Source organism: Ranitomeya variabilis, chromosome 1 (genome assembly GCF_051348905.1).
Source record: "Ranitomeya variabilis isolate aRanVar5 chromosome 1, aRanVar5.hap1, whole genome shotgun sequence".
Lineage (NCBI taxonomy): Eukaryota > Metazoa > Chordata > Amphibia > Anura > Dendrobatidae > Ranitomeya > Ranitomeya variabilis.
In genome coordinates, this window is record NC_135232.1 from 1,069,243,925 (window position 1) to 1,069,257,290 (window position 13,366).

A 13,366-nucleotide genomic window follows, 5' to 3' on the forward strand; every position below is an offset into this window, starting at 1 on the left:
ATCTTTATTTTTATATAGCGCTAACATATTCCGCAGCGCTTTACAGTTTGCACACATTATCATCGCTGTCCCCGATGAGGCTCACAATCTAAATTCCTTATCAGTATGTCTTTGGAATGTGGGAGGAAACCCACGTATCCGGAGGAAACTCACACAAACACGGGGAGAACATACAAACTCCTTGCAGATGCAACTCCAGGGCTGCAAGGCTGCATGTGAGTGATTTATGAATTTTCTGTCCTCCCACCGAAAAAAAGTGGATTCTCTAACTCCTGGTAGGACACATAAAAAGGTTAGCACCTGTAGAATGTATCCTAAACACTGAACAACAATATACAGTGGGGAAAATAAGTACACTGCAGATTTTGCAAGTTTTCCGGCTATAAAAAATAGAGAGGTCTGTAATTTTTATTGTAGGTACACTTCACCTGTGAGAGACAGAATCTAAAAAAAATCCAGAAAATCGCATATATGATTTTTACATAATTGGTTTGCATTTTATTGCATGAAAAAAGTTTTTGATACAATAGAAAAACAGAACTTAATATTTGGTTTGGTTTGGTTGTTGGTATGTTTGCAATTTAAAAGGTCAAACGTTTCCAGTTGTTCTTGACCAAGTTTGCACACACTGCAGAAGGGATTTTGATCAACTCCTCCACACATATCTTCTCCAGATCTTTCACGTTTTGGGGCTGTTGCTGGGCAACATTGAGTTTCAGTTCCCTCCAAAGATTTTCTATTGGGTTCGGGTCTGGAGACAAGCTGGCCCACTCCAGGACCTTGAAATCCTTTTTATAAAGCCACTCCTTAGTTGCCCTGACTGTCTGTGTCTGGTCATTGTCATGCTGAAAGAACCAGTTACGACCCATCTGCAATGCTCTTACTGATGGAAGAAGGTTGTTGGCCAAAATCTTGCCATACATGACCCCCATCCTCGCTTCAATATGATGCAGTCATCCTGCCCCTTTGCAGAAAAGCACCCCTAAAGTATGATGTTTCCCCCACCATGCTTCATGGTTGGGACTGTGTTCTTGGGGTTGTACTCATTTTTCTTCTACCTCCAAACACGGCGAGTGGCGTTAATACCAAAAAGTTCTATTTTGACCTCATGGGACCACATGACCATCTCCCATGCGTCCATTGGATCATCCAGATGGTCATTGGCAAACTTTAAATGGGCCTGGACATGTGCTGGCGTAAGTAGGACTTTGCCTACCCTGCAGGATTTTAATCCACGACGGCGTAGTATGTTACTAACAGTAATGTTTGAGACTGTGGTTGCAGCTATCTTCAGGTCTTTGACCAGGTTCTCCTGAGTAGTTCTGAGCTGATTGCCGACCTAAAAATCATCCTTACCCCCACGAGATCTTGCATGGAGCCCCGGGCCAGGGAAGGTTAACAGTCATCTTGTGTTTCTTCCATCTTCTAATAGTTGTGCTTGCTTGTTTGCCTATTGTCCTGTAGCCCATCCCTGCATTCTGCAGATCTACTATTTTGTCCCTGTTGTCCTTAGAAAGCTCTTTGGTCTTGGCCATGGTGGAGAGGTTGGAGTGTGATTGATTGACTGAGTGGACAGATGTCTTTTATGCCGAAAACGAGTTCAAGCAGGTGAAATTAATACAGGTAATGAGTGCAGAGTAGGAGGGCTTCTTACAGAAAAACTAACAGGTCTGTAAGAGCCAGAATTCTTGCTGGTTGGTAGGTGATCAAATACTTATTTAATTCAATAAGATGCAATTTAATTATGTAAAAATCATACAATGTGTTTTTCTGTTTTTTATTTTAAGATTCTATCTCACATTGAAGTAGTGTATGTACGGCAAAAATTACAGACCTCTTCATTCTTTGTAGGTGGGAAAACTTGAAAATCAGCAGCGTATCAAATACTTATTTTCCCCTCTGTAAATCAAAATTTGGGAAAAGCAAACATGAAATATTGCACATACTTAAATTTTATACATTGCACATAATGCAATAAGCACAGTTAGGAAAATACTGATGCTGGTCACATGCTCGGCAAATATTCATATATATTGCGATGGATTTGGGCAGTTATTTTCTGGCCTCGGGTCATCTTTTCTGAGTACATATAATGACAGTTCTTTCGACACAGTGTAAAAAAAAGAGATATTGCAGCTTATGTACAAGAAAACATTCCTTTGTGTTGACTCAGTTTGTGAGTTTGCAGAACTAGGTGTGACTTATCGAAGTGCCCAGGTAAAAAGAAAATAAGGAAAACCTGTGTCCTGTCTCTGTGAACGAGTACTTTCTGGGGACAAAGTCTATGAAGGAAGCAGGTAAAATGAAAAGGAAGAAACAACCGCCTCATACTGTACATAATGCCTGGAGCGTTTGCACAACAGACGCTTGTTGTAGACGATGAGAATATTGATTAGGGACTTGGATATTTGCAAGGAAAATCACATTCACTTCATAAGGTAAGAGGAGAATGAGGCACAGGAAGCAAGAAAGAAGAAAACCACAGGTTATTATTACACAACACTACAATCTGGCTTTCCGTGTATTCTGTACTCTCAGTATATTCATGTGATTTTAGGTTGATCATGGTTGACGTAATGTATAAAAGCTACTTTAATAATATCTTTATTTTACATCTTTTACATTATAGCAGTCTTTCTTATGAATAGTTATCAATCCTAAAAATTTGTGTTGAAGACTCCTTTAATGTGATCCTAGCAGTATTTCTCTGTCTAACTACAGAAGATATCCGTCCTTCATACTGAAAAATATTCTTCCTCATAAATACTTATATTTAGTAAATGCCTTATCTGCCAATGTGTATTTAATAGCGCCCTCACTGTTTGTACTGGGTGTCCTAGGTTATAACCATCAGCTCCACAGTTGTAAAATGAATGTTCATGCTCAGATCACTTTGTCCTGTCCACAGTGTCTGTGATGCTCCCTATATTGGGAAGACAAGTTGCAGTGTAAGGCCTCATACTCACATGAGGTAAACTCGGATGAGTCTCGCACGTCAATACCCGGCACTCGGATTGGAGCGTGAGGCCGCGTAGCAATATATGCAGCCGCCCACTCCGCTCCTGAGTGCCGGGTGCAGTGCCCGGTATTGACGTGCGAGACTCGGCCATGTTTCTCGCATGTGTGATCCCGGCCTAAGGGCAAGTTCACACTAGGTGTTTCTTCAGCATTTTTTATTTCTGCAGCAAAACCTGATCTCTTGGAAGGAAAGAAGCTGCAGACAAAAAACATGTTTTCCTTGGTTTTTCTTGCGTCGTTTTTTGTGTATTTTTTGTGGTGAATTTGGCATGCTAATTTTGTGCATGCTGATAAAGTTTAGTGTTGAAAAAAAGTCTTACTGAGAAAAAAAAGTCTTGTTGCATAGAATCAGGTTTTGACACAAAAAACACAGCAAAACATGATACCTGCGTTTTTGGTGCCCTTTCGTCAGTGTTTTTTTCACCACCTATTCAAGTCAATGGGTGAAAATGGCTGGAAAAACACTGAAAGAAATGACACGCTCTATGACCAAAAAAACATGCAAAGCACAAAATACTGATGACAAAAAAAAAACAGTGTGTGCATGAGATTTCTAAAATCTCGTAGTCTTTACTGGTACTGTAAAACGCAGCTGAAAATTAGCATAATAAAACACATTAAGGCCGGCGTCACACTCAGCGTAAGACAATACTGTCCGTTTTTTTATGGCCGAAATACGGCCGTAATACGGAGAAATGTTCCCAAAATAGTGGTCCGTATGTCATCTGTAGGCAGGGTGTGTCAGCGTATTTTGCGCATGGCATCCTCCGTATGTAATCCGTATGGCATCCGTACTGCGATATTTTCTCGCAGGCTTGCAAAACCGACATCTAATGGATTTATGTGCTCAAATGTCCGTTAAAACATATATACAGTATATATATATATATATATATATATATATATATATGTCATTGAGACACATATATATATATATTCTGTATTTATATTTAATTCAGCGCGATATATGTGAAAAGCCGGTAATTCAATTGCCGGCTTCTCATTTCCCCTTCCCAAACCCGACATGATATGAGACATGGTTTACATACAGTAAACCATCTCATATCCTTTTTTTTGCATATTCCACGCTACTAATGTTAGTAGTGTGTATGTGCAAAATTTGGTTGCTGTAGCTGCTAAAATAAAGGGTTAAATGGCGGAAAAAATTGGCGCGGGCTCCCACGCAATTTTCTCCACCAGAATGGAAAAGCCAGTGACTGAGGGCAGATATTAATAGCCTAGAGAGGGTCCATGGTTATTGGCCCCCCCGGCTACAAACATCTGCCCCCAGCCACCCCAGAAAAGGCACATCTGGAAGATGCGCCTATTCTGGCACTTGGCCACTCTCTTCCCACTCCCGTGTAGCGGTGGGATATGGGGTAATGAAGGGTTAATGCCACCTTGCTATTGTAAGGTGACATTAAGCCAGGTTAATAATGGAGAGGCGTCAATTATGACACCTATCCATTATTAATCCAATTGTCTGAAAGGGTTAAAAAACACACACACACATTATTAAAAATTATTTTAATGAAATAAACACACTGGTTGTTTTAATATTTTATTGCTCTCTCAATCCACCTGAAGACCCTCGCTTGGCAAAATAATAAACCCACAATATACATACCATCCGAGGATCTGTCAGGTCCCACGATGTAAGTCCTTCTGAAGGGGTTAAATCAATTTATAGGCAGGAGCTGCGCTACAGCACTCGCTCGTGCCTGTAATCCCCGGGTGCTGAAAGGAAAGCAGAGTGATCTGTAGTTACATTGAGTCGCGGTGAGGCGCCCTCTGCTGGATGTCCTCATGAACTGGAGCCTTGGAAAAGTTCCCACGCTCGAGTTCATATGAGTTCATCCACCAGAGGGCGCCTCACCGCGACTCAATGTAAGTACAGATCACCCAGCATGCTCAGATAACACCTTATCTCAGCACGTTCGCTCATCATTATTTATGGTCCCGTCAAAGAACTGTATGCCTTGTTGTGATTCGTGGGCTCTTTCATATATTCAGTGTTTGCATACATCCTAGCGCTTAAGCCACGTGCACACAAACTCAGGAGTGGAAGAGTCAAAGGAAAAGTATAATAGAAACACGTCACCACTTCTGCATTTCTCACCCACTCCTGGTTTTGGCTTACAAATACAGAAGTAAAAAACTCGCCAAATACTGATAGTGTGACCACGTGGCCTAACAGAGTGCTTCTGTACTCTTTTGTTTGCACAGTAAATTATGCAATCATATCAGCTAGCACCTGTTCACAGTTGCTTGATTCTTTTAGAGGTGCAATTCAGTTTTTTGTTTTTCGTATACTTGTTCATGTCTGTACAGTGGGAAATGTTCTAGTTTACTATTGGAGTCATATAGTAGGAGTTCATCCCAACCTATACCTCTTAGGGAAGGCACTGCTCTAGTTTGATCAGGGCCTAATCTAAATGCAGAGCTTCTGGAGAGGAAGGGCAGCAAGACACTTCTGTTTTTTGTCCTGTCATGGTGTCATTCAAAAGTATAACTCGTCTCACAAAAAACAAGCCCTCATATGGCCATATTGACAGAAAAATAAAAAAAAAGTTAGGGCTCTGTGAATAAGAGGAGCAAAAACCGAAACATGGCCCGTGGTGAAGGGGTTAAATCCGCCTTCTATAGCCTCTGTGTTGCACTCTCTTTTACAGGCTGCAGAACGCTTTTATGTAGAATCAGTCAGTGGACTCGCTCTGGCAGACAGTTTGTAACTCTTTTATCTGTCTTTTTTCTGAGCTCCTTGAAGGCCGTGAAAGGTAAATGGGGCAAAATTTTTATATAAACCCAATTGTAAAAATATTTTGAAACTATAATATGTACATCTAAATAAAAAAGTTCCCAAAATTGTCCATATACTTTACAAATAATCACTCATCATGGAAATGTTATACAATTTACAGGCCTTTACAGAGCTGGAGGAGCTGAGCTTAATAATGGAAGAAATTCAATATATCTGTCATGACTCTGTTATCAGGTGTCCTGGGACAAGGGGCTCCTTCCCTGTCCCTAACGCTAGGGGCACCCTAGCGTGCCCTGTTCCCTGGGTTACTTTTGATGGTGAAGATGCCGGGGCCACGTACCTTGCCTAAGCTCCCGAATCTACCCTCAGTCTGTATCCTTCCCCCACCCAGTGAAGAGAGGAGTGGTAGTGTACCATTATACACCAACCAGACTAACAAGGTAATACAAACAGGGGTAACAAAGAATACCAAGCATACAAATATAAACGTACAAATAACAGAGGGATGCCCCAGGAGTGGAGGATGGGGTTAAAGGGAACCTGTCACTTCCAAAATCGAAGGTGAGCTAAGCCCACCAGCATCAGGGGCTTATCTACAACATTCTGGAATGCTATAGATAAGCCCCCCGATGTATCCTAAAAGAGGAAAAGAGGTTAGATTATACTCTCCCAGGGACGGTCCCGGTACGGTCCGATGGGTGTCGCAGTCCGGTCCAGCACCTCGTATCTTCATCAGATAACGTCCTCTTCTCGTCTTCACGCTGCGGCTCCGGCGCAGGCGTACTTTTTCTGCCCTGTTAAGGACAGAGCAAACTACTGAAGTGCGCAGGCGCTGGGCCTCTCTGACCTTTCCCGGCGGGGGCATAGGAGCCACACTGTATGCTTCACTCCCAGTATTCCAGTAGCCCTCCACACTATATGTATGGACTCCGGTAGCCCCTCCACATTGTATGTAGGGCCCCCATTAGCACTCCGACATTGTATGTATGATCCTAGTAGCTTCCCACATTGTATGCATGGCCCCCAGTAGTCAGCAGTGTACAGAAAGAAAACACTCTAAAATTTAAGTTTTAATAGTTAAATTAAAACATGTATACCCTCTGTATAATCTTAGACCTGAGGTAACTTGTTTACCACAAACATAGATAGACATAAAATGCCCCAGAGACTACTGTACATCCCTAGGAAATGTATCTACCTAGACACTGAGGTTGGCACCCTAAGAGTGAACCTAAATGGCACCCCCGCTAAACGTCGACTGATTCTGGAAGGTCCTATTTATTACTGGTCTAATGTAATACTGATGGAAAAAACAATAAACATGGAAGATTCAAATCAGGCCAAAATCACATAGTAGCCCTATATACCACATTTAGCCAGATAGAAAAACAGATACATAAAGGGGACTGCAGGACAAATTGACCAATACATAATCTTATGAATCACCTGCTGTGTATGGTCTATAGTGGAAATAAACAAAATAGAATAGAATACAAATAAATGCACTTATCTACATCCCTGCTTTGTCTGCAGCTTCTGTATATCTTGATTCACAAATCAGATGAGTAACTGGCGCCCCAAAAGAATTAATAATATATGGTAATTCTATCTCTCCCTGATTTGGTCTGAAAACAAAGCCGGACCTCGCCGCCTTTGTTGACACCCTACAACATACTAATAATTCCTATATAATACTGCTCTGATATAATAATACATTTGGCAATATCCAGCAAGTCTAAAACTAACAGGCTATTTTGCATAATAACAGGGTCTGTACCACAGGACTGGTGTATAGCAAATGTGGTGCCAATATTCAAAAAGGGGACAAAAACTGAACCTGGTAATTATAGGCCAGTAAGCTTAACCTCTACTGTGGGTAAAATCCTGGAGGGCATTCTAAGGGATGCTATACTGGAGTATCTGAAGAGGAATAACCTCATGACCCAGTATCAGCATGGGTTTACTAGGGACCGTTCCTGTCAGACTAATCTGATCAATTTCTATGAAGAGGTAAGTTCCGGACTGGACCAAGGGAACCCAGTAGATGTAGTGTATATTGACTTTTCAAAAGCTTTTGATACGGTGCCACACAAAAGGTTGATACATAAAATGAGAATAATGGGGATAGGGGAAAATATGTGTAAGTGGGTTGAGAGCTGGCTCAGGGATAGGAAACAAAGGGTGGTTATTAATGGAGCACACTCGGACTGGGTCGCGGTTAGCAGTGGGGTACCACAGGGGTCAGTATTGGGCCCTCTTCTTTTTAACATATTTATTAATGACCTTGTAGGTGGCATTCAGAGTAGAATTTCAATATTTGCAGATGACACTAAACTCTGCAGGGTAATCAATACAGGGGAGGACAATTTTATATTACAGGATGATTTATGTAAACTAGAAGCTTGGGCTGATAAATGGCAAATGAGCTTTTATGGGGATAAATGTAAGGTCATGCACTTGGGTAAAAGTAATAAGATGTATAACTATATGCTTAATTCTAAAACTCTGGGCAAAACCGTCAATGAAAAAGACCTGGGTGTATGGGTGGATGACAAACTCACATTTAGTGGCCAGTGTCAGGCAGCTGCTACAAAGGCAAATAAAATAATGGGATGCATTAAAAGAGGCATAGATGCTCATGAGGAAAACATAATTTTACTTATATATGTCACGAGTTCGACCACACTTAGAATACTGTGTACAGTTCTGGTCTCCGGTGTATAAGAAAGACATAGCTGAACTGGAGCGGGTGCAGAGAAGAGCGACCAAGGTTATTAGAGGACTGGGGGGTCTGCTCCCTCGCCTGTCTCGCACCAGAAACGAAGGCATCAGCCCATGAGATAAGCTGCCACATGTTGAATGTTGTGCCCGTACTGCTTAGTCTTCACTAGCAACTGCAGACCCACTTAAACGGCACTGCCAGCACTGCTGCTGTATCTCCCTTCTGTGACAATCCAGGTCCTGAATATCTGCTGGGTTCTGTGCCTTTATAGCATTGCATGGCATGGTGTTGTACAGGGCTAGCCAGCCCTCCTGAGCTATGGGCACCCTGGCCCTGACTGACTGCTATCAGGAAGTATCCTACACCTTATCCCACCATGCTCCTCCTGTATTAAAACCATTTCTATACTATGTACTACAATTCGCCCATCTAGTGGCCTACCTGCTTACCTTGTCTGTCGGTGTTCCTCAAGGCTCTGCTCTAGACCCCTACTCTTCTCCATCTACACCTTCAGCCTGGGACAGCTCATAGAATCCCACGGTTTGCAGTATCATCTCTACGCCGATGACACGCAGATCTACCTATCAGGACCTGACCTCACCTCCTTACTTACCAAAATCCCGCACTGTCTGTCTGCTATCTCGGCCTTCTTTTCTGCTCGCTTTCTAAAACTGAACATGGACAAAACAGAATTCATCATCTTTCCCCCATCTCACTCTACCCCTCCACCAGACCTATCCATCAATGTCAATGACTGCTCACTTTCCTCAGTCCCACACCCGGTGCCTCGGGGTAATCCTCGACTCTGCCCTCTCTTTCAAGCCACATATCCAAGCCTTTGCCTTCTACTGCCTTCTCAAACTCAAAAATATTTCCCAGATCCGTGCATTCCTTGACCGCGGCACCACAAAAACACTAGTGCATGCGCTTATCATCTCTCACCTTAACTACTGCAACATCCTACTCTCTGGCCTCACCTCTAGCACTCTGGAACCACTCCAATCCATCCTACACTCTGCTGCCCGACTAATCTACCTGTGTCCCCGCTATTCCCCAGCCTCTCTCCTATGCTAAGCCCTTCACTGGCTTCCTATCGCCCAGAGACTCCAGTTCAAAACCCTTACAATGACGTCTCCCGGTACTTACCTACACGCAACCTCCGATCCTCTCAAGGGCTCCTTCTCTACTCCCCTCTCATCTTCTCTTCCCACAACCACATCCAAGACTTCTCCCGTGCTTCCCCCATACTCTGGAACTCTCTACCCTATCACATCAGACTCTCGCCTACCATAGAAACCTTCAAAAAGAACTTGAAGACTCACCTCTTCCGACAAGCCTACAGCCTGCAGTGATCCTCAACCTACTGAACCGCCACACAACCAGCTCTACCCTCTCCTAGTGTATCCTCACCCATCCCCTGCAGACTGTGAGCCCTCGCGGGCAGGGTCCTCCCTCCTTATGTACCTGCGTGCCTTGTTTTTTGCTCATGTTTAATGTACTTGTCTATATTTGCCCTCTTTTTCACATGTAAAGCACCATGGAATAAATGGCGCTATAAAAATGTATAATAATAATAGTAATAATAATCTGAGGCAATTCTCCCCTTTTACATTGTGCCCCATCTAGTGGCCGACCTGGGGTAATACACTTTCTCTAAATGTATCATGCATATTATATACATTATACATAAGACATCTTAAAAGGAATAGACAATAGCAGTAACATTAAATATACACACCATAGCCCATACCCCACATAGTGTATGATAGTCCAACAGTAATCCCCACACTGTATGATGGCCCAACAGTAGTCACCACACAGTATGAAGGCCCCATATTAGTCTACAATTTAGTCTTTATGCTGTATGATGGCCCCACAGTAGTCACTACACAGTATGAAGGCCCCCATATTAGTCTACACGGTAGTCTTTATACTGTATGATGGCCCGGCAGTAGTCACCACATAGTATGATGATTACCCCACAGTAGTCACCACACAGTATGAAGGCCCCATATTAGTCTACACAGTAGTCTTTATACTGTGTGATGGCCCCACAGTAGTCACTATACAGTATGAAGGCCCCCATATTAGTCTACACGGTAGTCTTTATACTGTATGACAGCCCGGCAGCAGTCACCACATAGTATGATGATTACTCCATAGTAGTCACCACACAGTATGATGACCCAAAATTAGTCAACATAGTGTTAGGTGTCGAGTTCCCGCCACTGCACAGGGGGAATCTCGAACCATGTCTGCTGTGGTCTCCCATCCTCCTCCAGTCACAGTGGAGCCTGCCCAGCGGAGATGTCGGTCCCAGCGTCTGGCTCAGGCTGATACTGGATGACTGGTTACTACTGCCCTTCCAGGCTCTGTTATTGTAGCCAGCAATGTTCAGCAGTGAGCAGGTCTTTCTGGGACTAAGTGTCATGTCGGACACTGTTCAGACTAGGTCGTTCGACAGACAGCGGTAATTCCGCTTTTGACCACTATTTGCTCATTGGCGTCGGCTAGATTTTATCTAGCTGTTCCGGGGTTAATTTACCTGATCCTCGGATTGGAAGCTGGGCCATGCCCATTGCCTTTAAATAGTTCTCCTGATCATTGGGAGTCACCGATTATAGCTTCTTTCTTGTGCGTTGTTATCTCGGTCCAGAGTGGAGAGCTGGTTGTTGGAGATTCGTTGCTGGTGGTGTATTTTCCTTAGTCTTATTTACTCCTTCCTATTTGTATTTATTTTGCCCTGCACATTTATAGTGTATTCCTGAGTGACTGCGGCGTGGTGTATATATTCCTTTATCCTTGTCTGTGCTAACTCTGGGTATTGGTGTATTACCTTTTCACTGGGTGGTGGGTGGTTGGTTTCAGCCTAGGGTTGAAACAGGAGACAGGGCGAGGGTCGAGGCCTGGACATGCACACCATCAGTGTAAACTCCAGGTAGAGGGTCAGTCAGGATTTCCCTAGTCTGAGGGAAATTGCAGGGGCCCGGGTTATTAGCTCTCGCTCACCCAGTCTCCCCGTGACACTAAGTCCCGCTTTTCCAATACTGAGCATGCCCACAAGACAACCTCCCATTGGAGGTCTGGGGTCACATGCTCAGGTCCTGTAGCATCTCCTATTGGACCACCAGGAAGGTCCTTGTCTGCTACAGCTATAAAAGGTTTGCATGGCCGCACGGCCATGCACTAGTATCAACCTGTGTTTTGAGCCTTGCTACTGTGTGGTCATGTTTGCATGAGGTCAGGGTTGGCTGAAATAAGCCTCTAGAATACCGGCACCTCCGGTGAGGAGTTTTGTGTGTTTGGATTCAGGTCTTGGCTGAAATAAGCCCCTAGAATACCGGCACCTCCGGTGAGGAGTTGTTTGTGTGCTATGCTGACCTCATGCCCACAGCTTTGCTCTGTTTGGTAGCTGTGTTCCTCTGTGAGGTTAACAGGGCACAGCGTTTCCCTATCCTAGCGATTCTGTGAAGTAACAGAGTTTGCTAATACCGCCATATAGCACCGCCAATTGCTACCAGCAGGTTCGTCTCCTGCACGGTGGACCCCGGCTTGCGAACGCACCTATTATTACATATATTTATGCTCGGTGTGTTCCGCCAACCCTAACACATAGTAGTCCCCATACTGTTTTATGGGCCAACCGAAATTTCCGCACAGTATGATTGTATGACAATATGAATGTAGTCCCCACACAGAATGACCATTGTATGATCCTCACATATTGTGATGCCCTCACATTCCCTTACAAGAACTTACTATTAAAATAAAAAATAGCTTAAATTTCTCACCTAATCCCTGATCGTGGTGTGTCTGTCAGCAGTCAGTATCACGGCCCAGGCAGATCAACTTGACTCTGTCATTGCACATACAGGAAGTCTTGTGTGTCACAGTTCCACTCATTAGGCTGCAGGCCTGAAGTATCCTGAAGACTACAGAACAGAGAACGGTAGTGCAGGGAGACTATGGCTCCCTCCTCTGCTGCAGGGTGTAACAGGCTGTTCCACCCCTCTGCCCCACAGTAGTTACAGTACTACTGCTAAATCCATAATATGTAAGAGGTTCAGTGAATAAAATGCAAGTTATACTTAATAGATTCCCACAAGCCTATATAATAATCTTCTCAGCTACTCTGTCTTTTTCACATTCTGTCTATGGTGCAGATTGTATTTTCTTTGTATCAGATTTCTTTTGGTATTTAGGATTATATACGGTTATAAATATAACTAATCACCATTAAATACTGTAAGTTCTTATAAGTTATTGAAGCAGGCATTGCTTGCCAAAATTGACCTATTATTTCTCATATCAAGCTACAGCAACTGTATACCAATGGATTAAATTTTGTTATGCCATCTCTTTAGTACCAAAGCAGAGGCTTAACAAACTATGAAATAATTCATTTCTGTATACCTAAACCTATTTCAACATTGCCAATCATTCTCATTTTACAGTTAGGCTCCATAAGTAAAGTACAACTGCCCTATGTGTCGGGAAAGCCCCGGTTGCAAACAGGAAATGTATTTAGAGGCCCAATTTACCCAAAGTATGCCAAAAGATTGTCCTTTCGACATGTGTTTGCAAGATACGTGCCAGAATTATTTTTTCAGCTGTATTAGCCATCTACAGTTTTCAGTAAAAGCTTTATTGAATAAAGGTAGATTGTGTGAAATACATTTAATTCATATGGCATCACACCATAAAAATCTGTCACTGTAAGGTATAGTGTTTCCGGAAGGTTATGAATTGAGTCTCTTTTAGAGATGAGCAAATTTGCTTGGAAAATTCAGTTTGCATTGAATTTATTAGAAACAAATTTAACTTGCCATCTGAAGACATATATCTTGTTCAAAGGTCTCTCCAGA

General features: G+C 43.0%; 1 protein-coding gene across 1 annotated transcript in view; it reads left to right on the top strand.

Moving 5' to 3' along the window:
* Positions 1 to 2,178: 2,178 nt before the first annotated feature.
* The window catches only part of ARAP2 (ArfGAP with RhoGAP domain, ankyrin repeat and PH domain 2), a 441,859-nt gene continuing 430,671 nt past the window's right edge, over positions 2,179 to 13,366 (top strand). The window contains exon 1 of the mRNA XM_077279928.1: positions 2,179 to 2,438. The gene's annotated coding sequence lies outside the window, so the exon portion shown is untranslated. The remainder of the gene's footprint in view (positions 2,439 to 13,366) is intronic.